This window comes from Equus przewalskii, chromosome 16 (genome assembly GCF_037783145.1).
Source record: "Equus przewalskii isolate Varuska chromosome 16, EquPr2, whole genome shotgun sequence".
Classification (NCBI taxonomy): domain Eukaryota; kingdom Metazoa; phylum Chordata; class Mammalia; order Perissodactyla; family Equidae; genus Equus; species Equus przewalskii.
Genome location: NC_091846.1, coordinates 18,642,762 through 18,654,759, shown reverse-complemented (window position 1 = coordinate 18,654,759; position 11,998 = coordinate 18,642,762).

Here is an 11,998-nt window from a genome sequence, read left to right as displayed (position 1 = left end):
CAGCCAACTTAATCTTAACTGATACAAGATACTGATGTGGGCAGTGCATATTGAATTAGGCATCAAACGCCAAATTATGTTTTATTTGGCAGACAGTAGGAGAACTATTGAAGGTTTTGGGTAACACAATGGAAAATGCACTTTAGGAAGATTAATCTTCCATCATGAAATGGTAATGAAAGAGCCTCCAGGTGGAGAGAATAATTAGGAGACTGATAAAGAGTGGGCAGGACAGGAGGCAAGGGTAGTCTCAGTCGATAATGGTGGTGAAATGGAAAGGAGAGGCTGGATGGCAGAATCTGTGTTAAAAGAGACCCAATTGCATTTTGTAATGGATTGGATGTCTTGGCAAAGATGTGGGAAAGGGAAAAGGTGACTTTAAGGTTTTAAGTGAGAAATTTGGAAGATGGTTCAGTGGTTTGCTGGTACTGTCTTGTGCTAGTTTCTCCCTGACACTGCATTCAGTGGCTTCACGTTCGTAACTGGAAATTGGCCATGATGGGAATATGGAAACACTGCGGAAATCAACGAATGCTACAATCAGGACTCGTCTCTTTCCCCCAAAGAGTCAGTTTCCCAGCACATCACTGAGTTCAAGTGCCCAAAACATGAAAGTCAGGAGGAAGAGCTGGTTTGGGAGACAGAATGGGCTTCAGTTTAACCATGAAAATTTGAGGTGTTGGATAGCCACAGGGTGGGTGGAAGCTAGTTTCGAGGCAAGCATACAACGATAGAAATGCTGAAGCTGTGGGCGTAATAAATCATCAAGGAAGAGAGTGTGGGCCAAAAAGAAAAGGGCAGAGAGTGAAAAACCCTCAGGAATATCTCCTTTTAGGATTTAGGAGGAGGAAAAGAAACCAATGGAAACAGAAGAAATAATCGGAGAGATAGTGGGAAAAAACAGGAAGGTTGTACTATGGAAATCTGGAGGGAAGAGATAGAGAGGCTGGGAGCTGTAGAGAAGCTGAAGCAAATGAGGTCTGAGAAAAGGCTCCTGGATTTGGGGATTAGGCAGCTATTGAGAGCAATATTTATAGAGGGATGTCTTCAGAAGCCAGATTCCTCAAAACCTGGGCTCAAGAATATGTAGCTAATTTGTACAGCATCCAGCAAAACTTCCAGTGCATTACAGGCTATAAATAAATGCACTTTGATGCATTTTATAAATGCGACGTACTTTGGAGATTACTTGACTGTGTCTAAAGAAATTGGGTCATTTACAGATCTTTAAAACTACATGGAGGCTGGGGCTATCTAATTCGCTGTGAGAGGAAAGGTGACATTGGATGTCGTGCAGATTGAATGTGGGGGAAGAGTCTTGACCCATGTGGTCGTACTGTCATCCATCGACTAAGCAGATAAGCCTATCTGTACTCAGGGAGCGGGTAGCTGACAACACCGTGTGCTCATCGAGCCTGCCCTTTGATTTGTGGCTGATGCTGCTAGAACCTTCTCTCATTTGCTCTGTGGCTCAGTCCTAGCCTTTGCTTGCGGCAATCACTTTGTCTCTGCTAGTTCTGTGTTGGTCTGTACATGCTCCAACTGTGGTGATGTTTTTCTGCAGTTCAATATGCCCAGGGTTTTGCATGAAAGTTCCTCAAAATACTTCTCTATTTCATGGTTGCCTGCCTCTCTTGGGAAGGTGGAAGACTAGGAGGAGGAGCGAGAAGGAGAAATCACACTTACAGAGCACCCACTATTTCTTTAACTCAATAGAAGTTGAGCACCTCTGATTTCCAGGCCTTTTACCAAGAAAATTTCTGGGACGTTATCATCCTGCCCATTTCACAGATGAGCACTCCTGTGCTCATTCATTCCTGTGTACATATTGGAGAGCAGGTTGTTATCTAGGACTTGATGGTGGCTAGTTCTTTCTTAGCATGGTATATGTTTCCTTCACAGTTGACCTACAGATTATGGAATTCTCCGAAACTCTGGATGTAACATCCTCAACAAGTCCTTTAGTTATGACTACATGTGGGGTTGGACATCATCTAGGGTCCAACACCAATCATGTTCACCTACTTGTAGATTCTGCTTCCACTCACAGTCTCCATCTTTCTCTACCTGGATTCTTGATGTAGAAATATAGCACTTGGAACACTGACTCAAACTGGCATCCATTCCACATTCATTCATTCAACAAAAACGTAATGAACTCTTATTCTGCTAAACACTAATACCATGGAATTGAATATTCCTTTGTCCCTGCTCTCAAGGAGGTTGCATGTTGCATAGCAAGCCCAAGATCGGAAACTAGGTCCTTCTCAGCCAAGTCAAAATCAGTGATCGAATGCCTATTACTCTGTTGTGTAACCTGTGGTTTCTGTGCAGTTTTGTTCTGTGGAAATACAATATAATATTTCCTCTATTTGTTTCATATGACGCCAGCTCCCTTGAGGAGTAAGTGCCTTGAGAACTCGGACTATGTCTCATGTGACTTTGTATCCCTACCGACTGGTGCAATGTCTGGCATAAAAGGTGTTCTCAGATGCTTGTTGAATTAAGGGATGAGGTACAAGGGCTGTTTGTTAATTAATAGTAGTATTCTTTTTTTATATCAAACATGATGTCCAAAGATGTTGTCAGAAAATTTGGAACATGCTAGAATTCAGATTTTTTGATTTCTTAATGTTAGTGCTTTACAAAATTATTTGTTTAATTTTTGACCTCAGATGTACAGGGTTGAATTCAATATACTTCTTGGGTCATGATTACCAAACTCATCATTCTGTGCAAGGACCTTCTCTTTGTTATGTTTTATTTTTTTCCTCTTACTTTTCTCATTTCCTGCTCCCTGCCCCCGATACCCACTCTGATTTGTTATATGAGTCCTTAGATATGCTTGCATTTTTGAAGAATAAGTAGGGGCTGGACCCGTGGCTGAGTGGTTAAGTTTGTGTGCTCCGGCACCCCAGGGTTTTGCTAGTTCGGATCCTGGGCACGGACATGGCGCTGCTCATCTGGTCATGTTGAGGCGGCGTCCCACACAGCACAACCACAGGCACTCACAAGTAGAATATACAACCATGTACTGGAGGGGCTATGGGGAGAAGAAGGGGAAAAAAAAGATTGGCAACAGATGTTAGCGCAAGTGCCAATCTTTAAAAAAAAAAAAAAGAAAAAAAGAACAAATAGTGTTTAGATTACATATGTGTGGTGCTTAATTCCCAAGCATTTAGAGATTTTCTGGTTACTTTTCTGTTGTTGATTAAAGAACATACACTGTAAGATTTCAATCCTTTGAAATTTACTGAGGCTTGCTTTATGGACTAGGCTATCACCTATTTTGGTAAATTTCTCATGCATTTTTCAAAAGAGTGTGTATTCTGCAGTTGTTGGGTGCAGTGTTTAATATGTCTCAGTTAGGTCAAGTTTATTAATTGTGTGCTTCCTATTTTTTTTTTTATCGCTTTATTGATTTTATGTCTGCTTGAAGAAATGTGTTAAAATCTCCTACAATGATTATGAATTTACCTTTTTTTTAGTTTTTGTTCTTTTGCTTTATATATCTTGAGACTGTGAAAAGTTGTTAGAAATTTAGAATTACTGTATCTTCCTAGTAGATAGAAGCTTTTATATTTGTGAAATGTCTCTGTTTCTGAAAGTGCTTCTTTCCCTAAAGTCTATAGTGTCTAATATTAGTATAGCTGCTTCAGCTTTCTTGGGGTTAGTGTTTGCATGGAGTATTTTTTCATCTTTTTACTTTCAACATTTCTATTTCTATGTATTTACAGTGAGTCTTGTAAGCAGCCTGTAATTGGATTTTGTTTTGCTTTCTTAGTCTTTCAATTGGAGCATTTGCTCAGCTTGCATTTAATGTAATTACAATATATTTTGGATAAGAAATATTGTCTTTTTATGTACTTTCAATATATTTCACCTTCTCTGTATTTCTTTTCTCTCCTTATTTGCCTTCTTTTTGACATTAAAAAAAAATCATTCCTTTCTCTTCTTTATTAGCTTAAACACTCTTTTGCTATTGTTTATAACACATGCATTCTTTTACTATTGTTTAATGCTTACCCTAGGGAAAACAACATGCATGCTAGACAATTTAAAATCCAATACAAATTCATGCTGTTACCATTTCCTAGACACAATAAACCTTAGAACATTTTAATTCCCATTAACCCCACTTTCAATTTATTTACTATTGTTATGCATTTTAATTTTATGTGTATTTTAAACCCCACAAGACCATTGTTTTTTGATATTGTCAACGTTTTTTAGAAAATTATGTTTATTACAATTTATGTAAATTGTGTTTATCTAGATTTACCATTAGCACTGTTCTCCATTCTTTCCTGAATTTCTGAGCTTTTGTCTAGGATCATTTTCCTTTTGTCAAAAGAAAAACTTTCAGTATTCCCATTAGAGTGGATGTGCTGCTGATAATTTTCTCAGTTTTTGTTTCAAAATATCTTTACATAACCTTTAATTTTGAGGGATTTTTTTCTGGATATAGAATTCTAGGTTGGCAGTTATTTTCTTTTAATACTTTGAAGCTATTATTTCAGGGGCTGACCCAGTGGTATAGGGTTAATTTGCATGCTCTACTTTGGTGGCCCGGGGTTCATTGGTTCTGATCCTGGGTGCAGATCTACGCACCTCTCACTGAGCCATGCTGTGGCAGCATTCCACATACAAAATGGAGGAGGATTGGCTCAGATGTTAGCTCAGCAACAATCTTCCTCACACACACACACACACACACAAAAGATATAGTTTCAATGTTTTCTAGATTCCATTGTCTTCTGGATTCCATTGTTTCTACTGGGAAGTAAGGTGTCAGTAATTTTTTCTTTTCCTCTGACTGCTTTTAACATTATGTCTTTGGTTTTTAAGTAGTTTCACTATGTGCAAAGATATCATTTTCTTTGAATTTATCCTGATGTTTGTAGTACTTCTTGAGTCTGTGGCTTGATGTCTTTATCACTTTTGGAGAATTCTCAGCTATTCCTGTCTTTCCTGGGATTCTACATACCTTAGGTCATTTTCTTGGTAGCTTTTTTCTACACATCTATCCTTCTTCTTTACATTCTTCTGTGTTTTCTTCCCTTTTGTCTTACTTTGCTTGAGTATAGCTATTTTCTTCTGATATCCTCTAGTCAACAAATTCTCTTTTGAGGTAATTTTAGTTATTGCGTTGTTCACTTCTAGAATTATCATTTGATTCTTTCTGAAATATGGTTTCCAAGTTTTCAGTTCTTTGCTGACATTCCCCATCATTTTCTTTTTTTAAATTTTGAAAATATGTTAAGCAAGTTATCCTAAAGTCAATGCTTGATAACTCCATTATCTGATTTCCTCTAAGCCAGTTTTTATTTTTTATTTTTTCTCTTGACTTCCTGACAAGTCTTTCTTCTCATTTGTCTGGTCATATGTGTATACATATGTTAAAATACATATAATATAAAATTTACTATTGTAACTATTTTAAAGTGTACAATTCAGTAGCATTAATTATATTCACCATGTTGTGCAACCATCACCACTATCTATTTGAAAAACATTTTCATCACCATAAACAGAAATTCTATATCCGTTAAGAAATAACTCCCATTCTCCCTTTCCCTCAGCTTTGTTAACCACTAACCCATTTTCTGTCTCTATGTATTTGCCTATTCTAGATATTTCATGTAAGTGGGATCAGTTTTCTCTTTGTGTCTGGCTTATTTTATGTAGCATAATGTTTTCAAGATTCATCCATCTTGTACCATGTATCAGAACTTTATATCTTTTTACACATGAATAATATTCCGTTGTATGTATATACCACATTTTGTTTATCCATTCATCTGTTGATGGATATCTGAGTTATTTCCACCTTTTTGATATTGTAAATAGTGCTGCTGTTAACATTGGTGTACAAGTACCTGTTTGAGTCCCTATTTTAGATTTTTTGGGTATCTACCTACAAGTGGAAATGCTGGGTCATATGGTTCATTCTTTGTTTAACTTTTTAAGGAATTTCTGACTACTTTCACAGTGTCTGCACAATTTTACATTTCCGTCAGTAATGTGAGAGGGTTCCAATTTCTCCACATCCTTTTCAACACATTTATTTATTCAAGATAACTATCCTACTGGGTGTGAAGTGAAATCTCGTGCTTATGATTTGCATTTCTCTAATGATGAATGATATTGAGTATCTTTTTACTTGCTTATTGACCATTTATATCTCTCTTTTGAAGAACTGTCTACTCAAGTCCTTCTTTGCCTGCTTTTTACATTGAATTGCTTGTCTATTAGTTGTTAAGTTGTATGAGTTCTTTATATATTTTGGATACTAGACTCTTACTAGATATATGATTGCAAACATTTTCTCCCATTATATGGATCATTTTCTCACTCTGTTGATAGTGCCCTTTGAGGTGCAGAAGTTTTTAATTTTAACGAAGTCCAATTTATCTATTTTTTCTTTTGTTACCTGTGCTTTTGGTGTCATATTTAAGAAACCATCGCCACATCCAAGTTCATGAAGATTTATCTCTGTGTTTCTTTCTAAAAGAGTTTTATAGTTTTAGCTCTTGTGTTTATCCATTTTGAGTTAATTCTTGTATATGGTATAATGTAATGGTCTAATTTCATTCTTTTGAATGTGGATATCCAGTTTTCCCAGTGCTATTTGTTGAAGAGCCTATTCTTCTCCCATTGAATGATCTTGAGACTCTTGTCAAATATCAATTGACCATAGATGCGAAGGTTTATTTCTGGACTCTCAATTCTACTCCATTAACCTACATGTCTCTCCTTAGGCTAGTACCAAACTGTTGCTTTGTAGTCAATTTTGAAATTGGGAAGTATGAGTCCTCCAACTTTGTCCTACTTTTTCAAGACAGTTTTGGCTATTTAGAGTCCCTTGAAATCGCATATGAATTTTAGGGTGAGATTTTCCATTTTTGCAAAAATTGCCATTGAAATTTTGATAGTGATTGTATTGAATCTGTAGATCACTTTGGGTATTGACATTTTAACAATAATGGGTTTTCCAATTCATGAAGATGGGATATTTTTCCATTTATTTAGGTCTTTTTAAAGTTCTTCAGCAATATTTTATAGTTTTCAGTGTACAAGTCTTGTGCCTCCTTGGTTAAATTTATTCCTATGTATTTTATTCTTTTGATGCTATTATAAATGGGATTTTCTTAATTTCCTTTCAGATTGTTCATTGTTAGTATATAGAAATACAACAATTTTTTGCTCTTGATTTTATATCCTGCTACTTTGTTGAACTTAATAGCTCTAATAATTCTTTTGGTGGATTCTTTAAAATTTTCTACATATAAGATCATGTCATCTGCAAATGGGGATGATTTCACTTCTTTTCCAATTTGAATGCCTTTGATTTCTTTTTTCCTGCCTTATTGCTCTAGCTAGAAGTTTTAGTACTATGTTGAATAGAGGTGGTAAAAATGGGCATTCTTGTCTTGTTCCTGATCTTAGGGGAAAAGATTTCCATCTTTCACCATTGAGTATAATATTGCTGTGGGATTTTCACATACAACCTTTCTTATGTTGATGAAGCTTTCTTCTATTACTAGTTTTTTTGGTGTTTTTATAATGAAAGGGTGACGAATTTTGTCAAATACTTTTTCTGCATCAGTTGAGATGATCATGTGAATGTTTCCCTTCTTTCTATTAATGTGTTATTTCATATTGATTGATTTTCATTTGTTGAACTACTCTTCATTCCTGGGATAAATCCAGGTCATTGCATATATTACTTTTAATATGCTATCAAATTTAATTTGCTAGTATTTTATTGAAGATTTTTGCATCTATATTCATAAGAGATTATTGATCTGTAATTTTCTCTTCTTGTAGTGTCTTTTTCTGGCTTTGATATCAGGATAATGCTGGCCTCATAAAACGAGTTTGGAAGTGTTCTTCCTCTTTAATATTTTGAAAGAGTTTGAGAAGGATTGGTGTTAATTCATCTTGAAATGTTTGGTTGAATTTACTAGTATGTCATCTGGTCCAGGACTTTTCTTTGCTAGGAAGTTTTTGATTACTGATTCAGTTTCTTTACTTGTTACAGGTCTGTTGAAATTTTTATTTCTTCTTGAGTCAATTCAGTTATTTGTGTGTTTCAGAGAATTTGTCCATTCCTTTTAGGTTATCTAGTTTGTTGGCATACAAGTGTTCATGGTATTCAGAGAACACAGTGTGTGTGATTTATGGAAATGTATTGAGGCTTCCTTTGTGAAACTGTAGGTGGCAGATTTTGGTGTATATTTCATGATTGTTTGAAAAAACTGTTTTCTGTCTTTCAAGTAGAATTCTATAGATCTAAACATGAGCTTATCAATTATCTTATGAAACTTGTGATATTTTTCTACTTATTGTTTGTCTATTTGCTCCATCAGTTTCTGAAAGAGATTTATTAAAATCTCCAACCACAGCTGTTGTTTTATTACATTCTCTTCAGACTTGTTCTTTTATGTTGTGAGACCACATTGCTAAGTGCATATGTATTCATATTCATTTTATCTTCTTGTTCTTCTTGGGCGTTTTACCAATGTATAATGTCCCTCTGTGTCTATTATTATGTTTTTCTAAATTAATTAAATTCTATTTTGTGTGATAATTAATTATGCTGACTTAGTTTTGGTTCAGATTTTTCTGGTTATCTTTTTAAAATTTTTAATGATTTGTTTAAAAGCATGCTCTGCAAATAGCATAATGCTAGATTTAAAAAGTCCAATCTGATTGGTGAGTTTAACTCATTTACATTTCCTGTTATAGTAGGACTTATTCCTTCTACTTTATTTAGTGTTTTCTATTTACACTATTTTATTTATTTATTTATTTATTTATTTATTTTTTAAAGATTTTATTTTTTCCTTTTTCTCCCCAAAGCCCCCCGGTACATAGTTGTATATTCTTTGTTGTGGGTCCTTCTAGTTGTGGCATGTGGGATGCTGCCTCAGCGTGGTTTGATGAGCAGTGTCATGTCCGTGCCCAGGATTCAAACCAACGAAACACTGGGCTGCCTGCAGCAGAGCGCGCGAACTTAACCACTCGTCCACAGGGCCAGCCCCTACACTATTTTATTTTTATTTTTTCTCTTTTCCTTCCTTCCATTGAATTTTCTTGTCCTGGCTTAAAATTATTAATTTAATTTATATTCTTCTTATGATTACTCCTAACTTACTCAGATTCATGTTTATGCTTATTTTTCCTATAATTTCATAAGCTAATCATATGTATATATTTTGCCTTGAACAAGAGAGTTATCTTCATACACTCCTGAATCCTTTTGGCAACTGCTTTTATTAATCCACAATGCAATTTTGACATCATCTAGAGATTTAATTCTGGATTGTTATGAAGATACTTTTGATTTTCTTCTTTTCAAAAGTTTGATAGTTATTCATTTAGACAACTTTACTGAGTTACTTACTCATTCTTACTTCCAATATCTCACAGCATCACCCTGGATTTACTTCTTTTCTTGTTGAAGTACTTTTTCCAGAAGTATTTTCAAAGAGGGTCTTTGTGTGGTTAAACTTTTCAGTCCTTGTATTACTGAGAAGATCTTTATTTCATCCTTAAATGATAGCTTATAGATATGAAATTCTAGATTTGAAGTTCATTTTCTTTAACACTTTGAAAATATTGCTTCACTGTCTTCTAGGGTTATTGATGAGGAATTTTTTTTGGTGAATCTAATTTACCTTACTTTGGATATAATCTGCTTTTACTCTCAGAAGCTGTTGCAATTTTCTCTTAGCATTTGATGTTCTTAAATTTCTTGTCCAGGTATGAGTTTTTTCCTATTTAACCCTCTTGGCACTGCATGAGAGCTTTCTATCTGGGGTTTATAACTTTATTTCAATTTCGGAAATTTTTAGTAATACTTTCTTCAAAAATTTCCTCCCCTCCATTTTCTTTCTTTCTTTTCTAGGGACTCCTACTGCACGAGTATTGGCTATTCTACTTCTAGCTTCCACATCTCTTAAATTTTTTTTTGCATTTTCTAGCTCTTTATCCTTTCTAAGGTCTACTTGGAATGTCCCTGGACTGAATCTTTTAGTTCAATAATCTGTTCCTTGGCTGCCAACTAATCCATTCATTGAGATCTTTATTTTACTTAAAATATTCTCATGCCCAGTGTGATGGTTAATTATGAGTCAACTTGGCTAGGCTATGATGCCCAGTTGTTTGGTCAAACACTAGTGTAGATGTTGCTGTGAAGGTATTTTACAGATGTGCTTAATGTTTATAATCAGTTAACTTTAAGTAAAAGTGTTTACCCTCAATAATGTTGATATCCAATCAGGTGAAGGTCTTCAGAACAAAAACTAAAGTTTCCCAGAAAAGAGGGAATTCTGTCTCGAGACTGTAACATAGAAATCCTGCCTGAGTTTCTAGCCAGGCTGCCTTATGGATTTTGAACTCAGGATTATGACTTTAACTCTTGTCTGAGCTTCCAGCCTGCTAGTGTACTCCTATCCCTACCCCTAGCTCCATCCCCTATTAGTTTCATTTTCCTGGAGAACCCTGACTGACACATCCATTAACTCCACTTCTTCACTTTCTAAAATCGTAACTACTTGTTCCTTCATAATTTCAATATCCTCTCTTATCTCTCTGAGGATATTTACTATGCTTCTTTAAGATTCCTTTTCTGTGTTTATTAAATCTACTTCCTCTGGTACAGATTGTTCAATGAGCTGCTGTTCTTATTTAACGGCTCATTATTTCCCCCTGTGAATCGCCTTCCTTGGAAATACACCAGGGACCCTTTGCCTATTTGTACCTCTTCCCCACCTCGGTGGTCTTGCTCCTCAGGGAGCCGTCAGAGTTAACTTGGGCTGCTCTAATGTTACCCTTCAGTTCTAGTGGGCACTGGGCTGGGCTACGTTGATACTTTTCTATTCTCTGCAGATGATGGGGGCAGATACTCATCTTTCCAGGGCAATGTTGGGAAAGAAAGGGCGAGGACTGAATGCTTTCCCTGACCCCATGCTCATCCATGGTCTTGGCTCTCCTCCAGTCTAGGACGCCACTTCTCTACACAGCAATCCAACCACCTTCTACACCTCAGGTGAGTCTCACAGTTGTAGTGTTAGGTTTTGGGGCTCACCAAATTCCTTCCTGCTCTTGTGGTATCTCAGAATTTGGTTTAGAGGAGGAAGCAGCAACCTGTATTACTTAGTCATCTTGTTGACGCTCTTTCAACCACTATTGTGCTTTGACTGACTGATCAACTGAATGGCTGATGGATGTACAGATTTCCTGCTTTATAGCAGGCCAATAAGCCTTGAGAATTTCATATTTCTTTGTTCTATGTGGGAAAATAACATCTCCAACTCAGCCTCACCAATAAAAACAAATTAAAAAGCTGGATAATGTGGCAGACCCTCAACAATCTTATTAGAGCTCACAGATCAGGTGTGTGGGAGATGGAGGAAGGAGAAGGAGGCAGGACATTTTGTTTTGTGACCCCCTCTGTTGATACCACCTGGCCCTGACCTGGTGCCCTGCATCAGTGGGAAGGCTGGAGAAGACCTTCTCTCCAGACTCTGCTACTTCTCTTAGTCCATGGAGGGCATTTTCAATGCTCTGGAATGCTGCTGCCACCCACTTAATTGGTGTCACCCTGAATGGCAGAGGCTGCCTTTGTATTTGGACATCACGCATGCCCAATGTGTAAATACGAGCACACTACAAGGTTAATCGTCAGGAGGGTCCTCCTTGGAAAGAGAGCCTGTGGAAAATCCCAAATTTGCTCCGTGAGACACAGAATTTCTCTTAGAGACTGGCAAGCTCTTGGTGTAGGCACTGCTGGCCCAAGTGAGGCTGTTTCTGTACAGATGAGAATTCCGGGCCATGCTCTTCATATCTACGCAGCGTCCCGGTCCAGATGCAGGCAGGGGGCTGGTGAGCTGCCAAGAGGAACTCCAACTCTGTCAGATTTAACAGTGCATTAGAAGAACTTGGAGCAGAAATTTAAAAATTCTAATTAAGTACTGTATTTGGGGAGTAT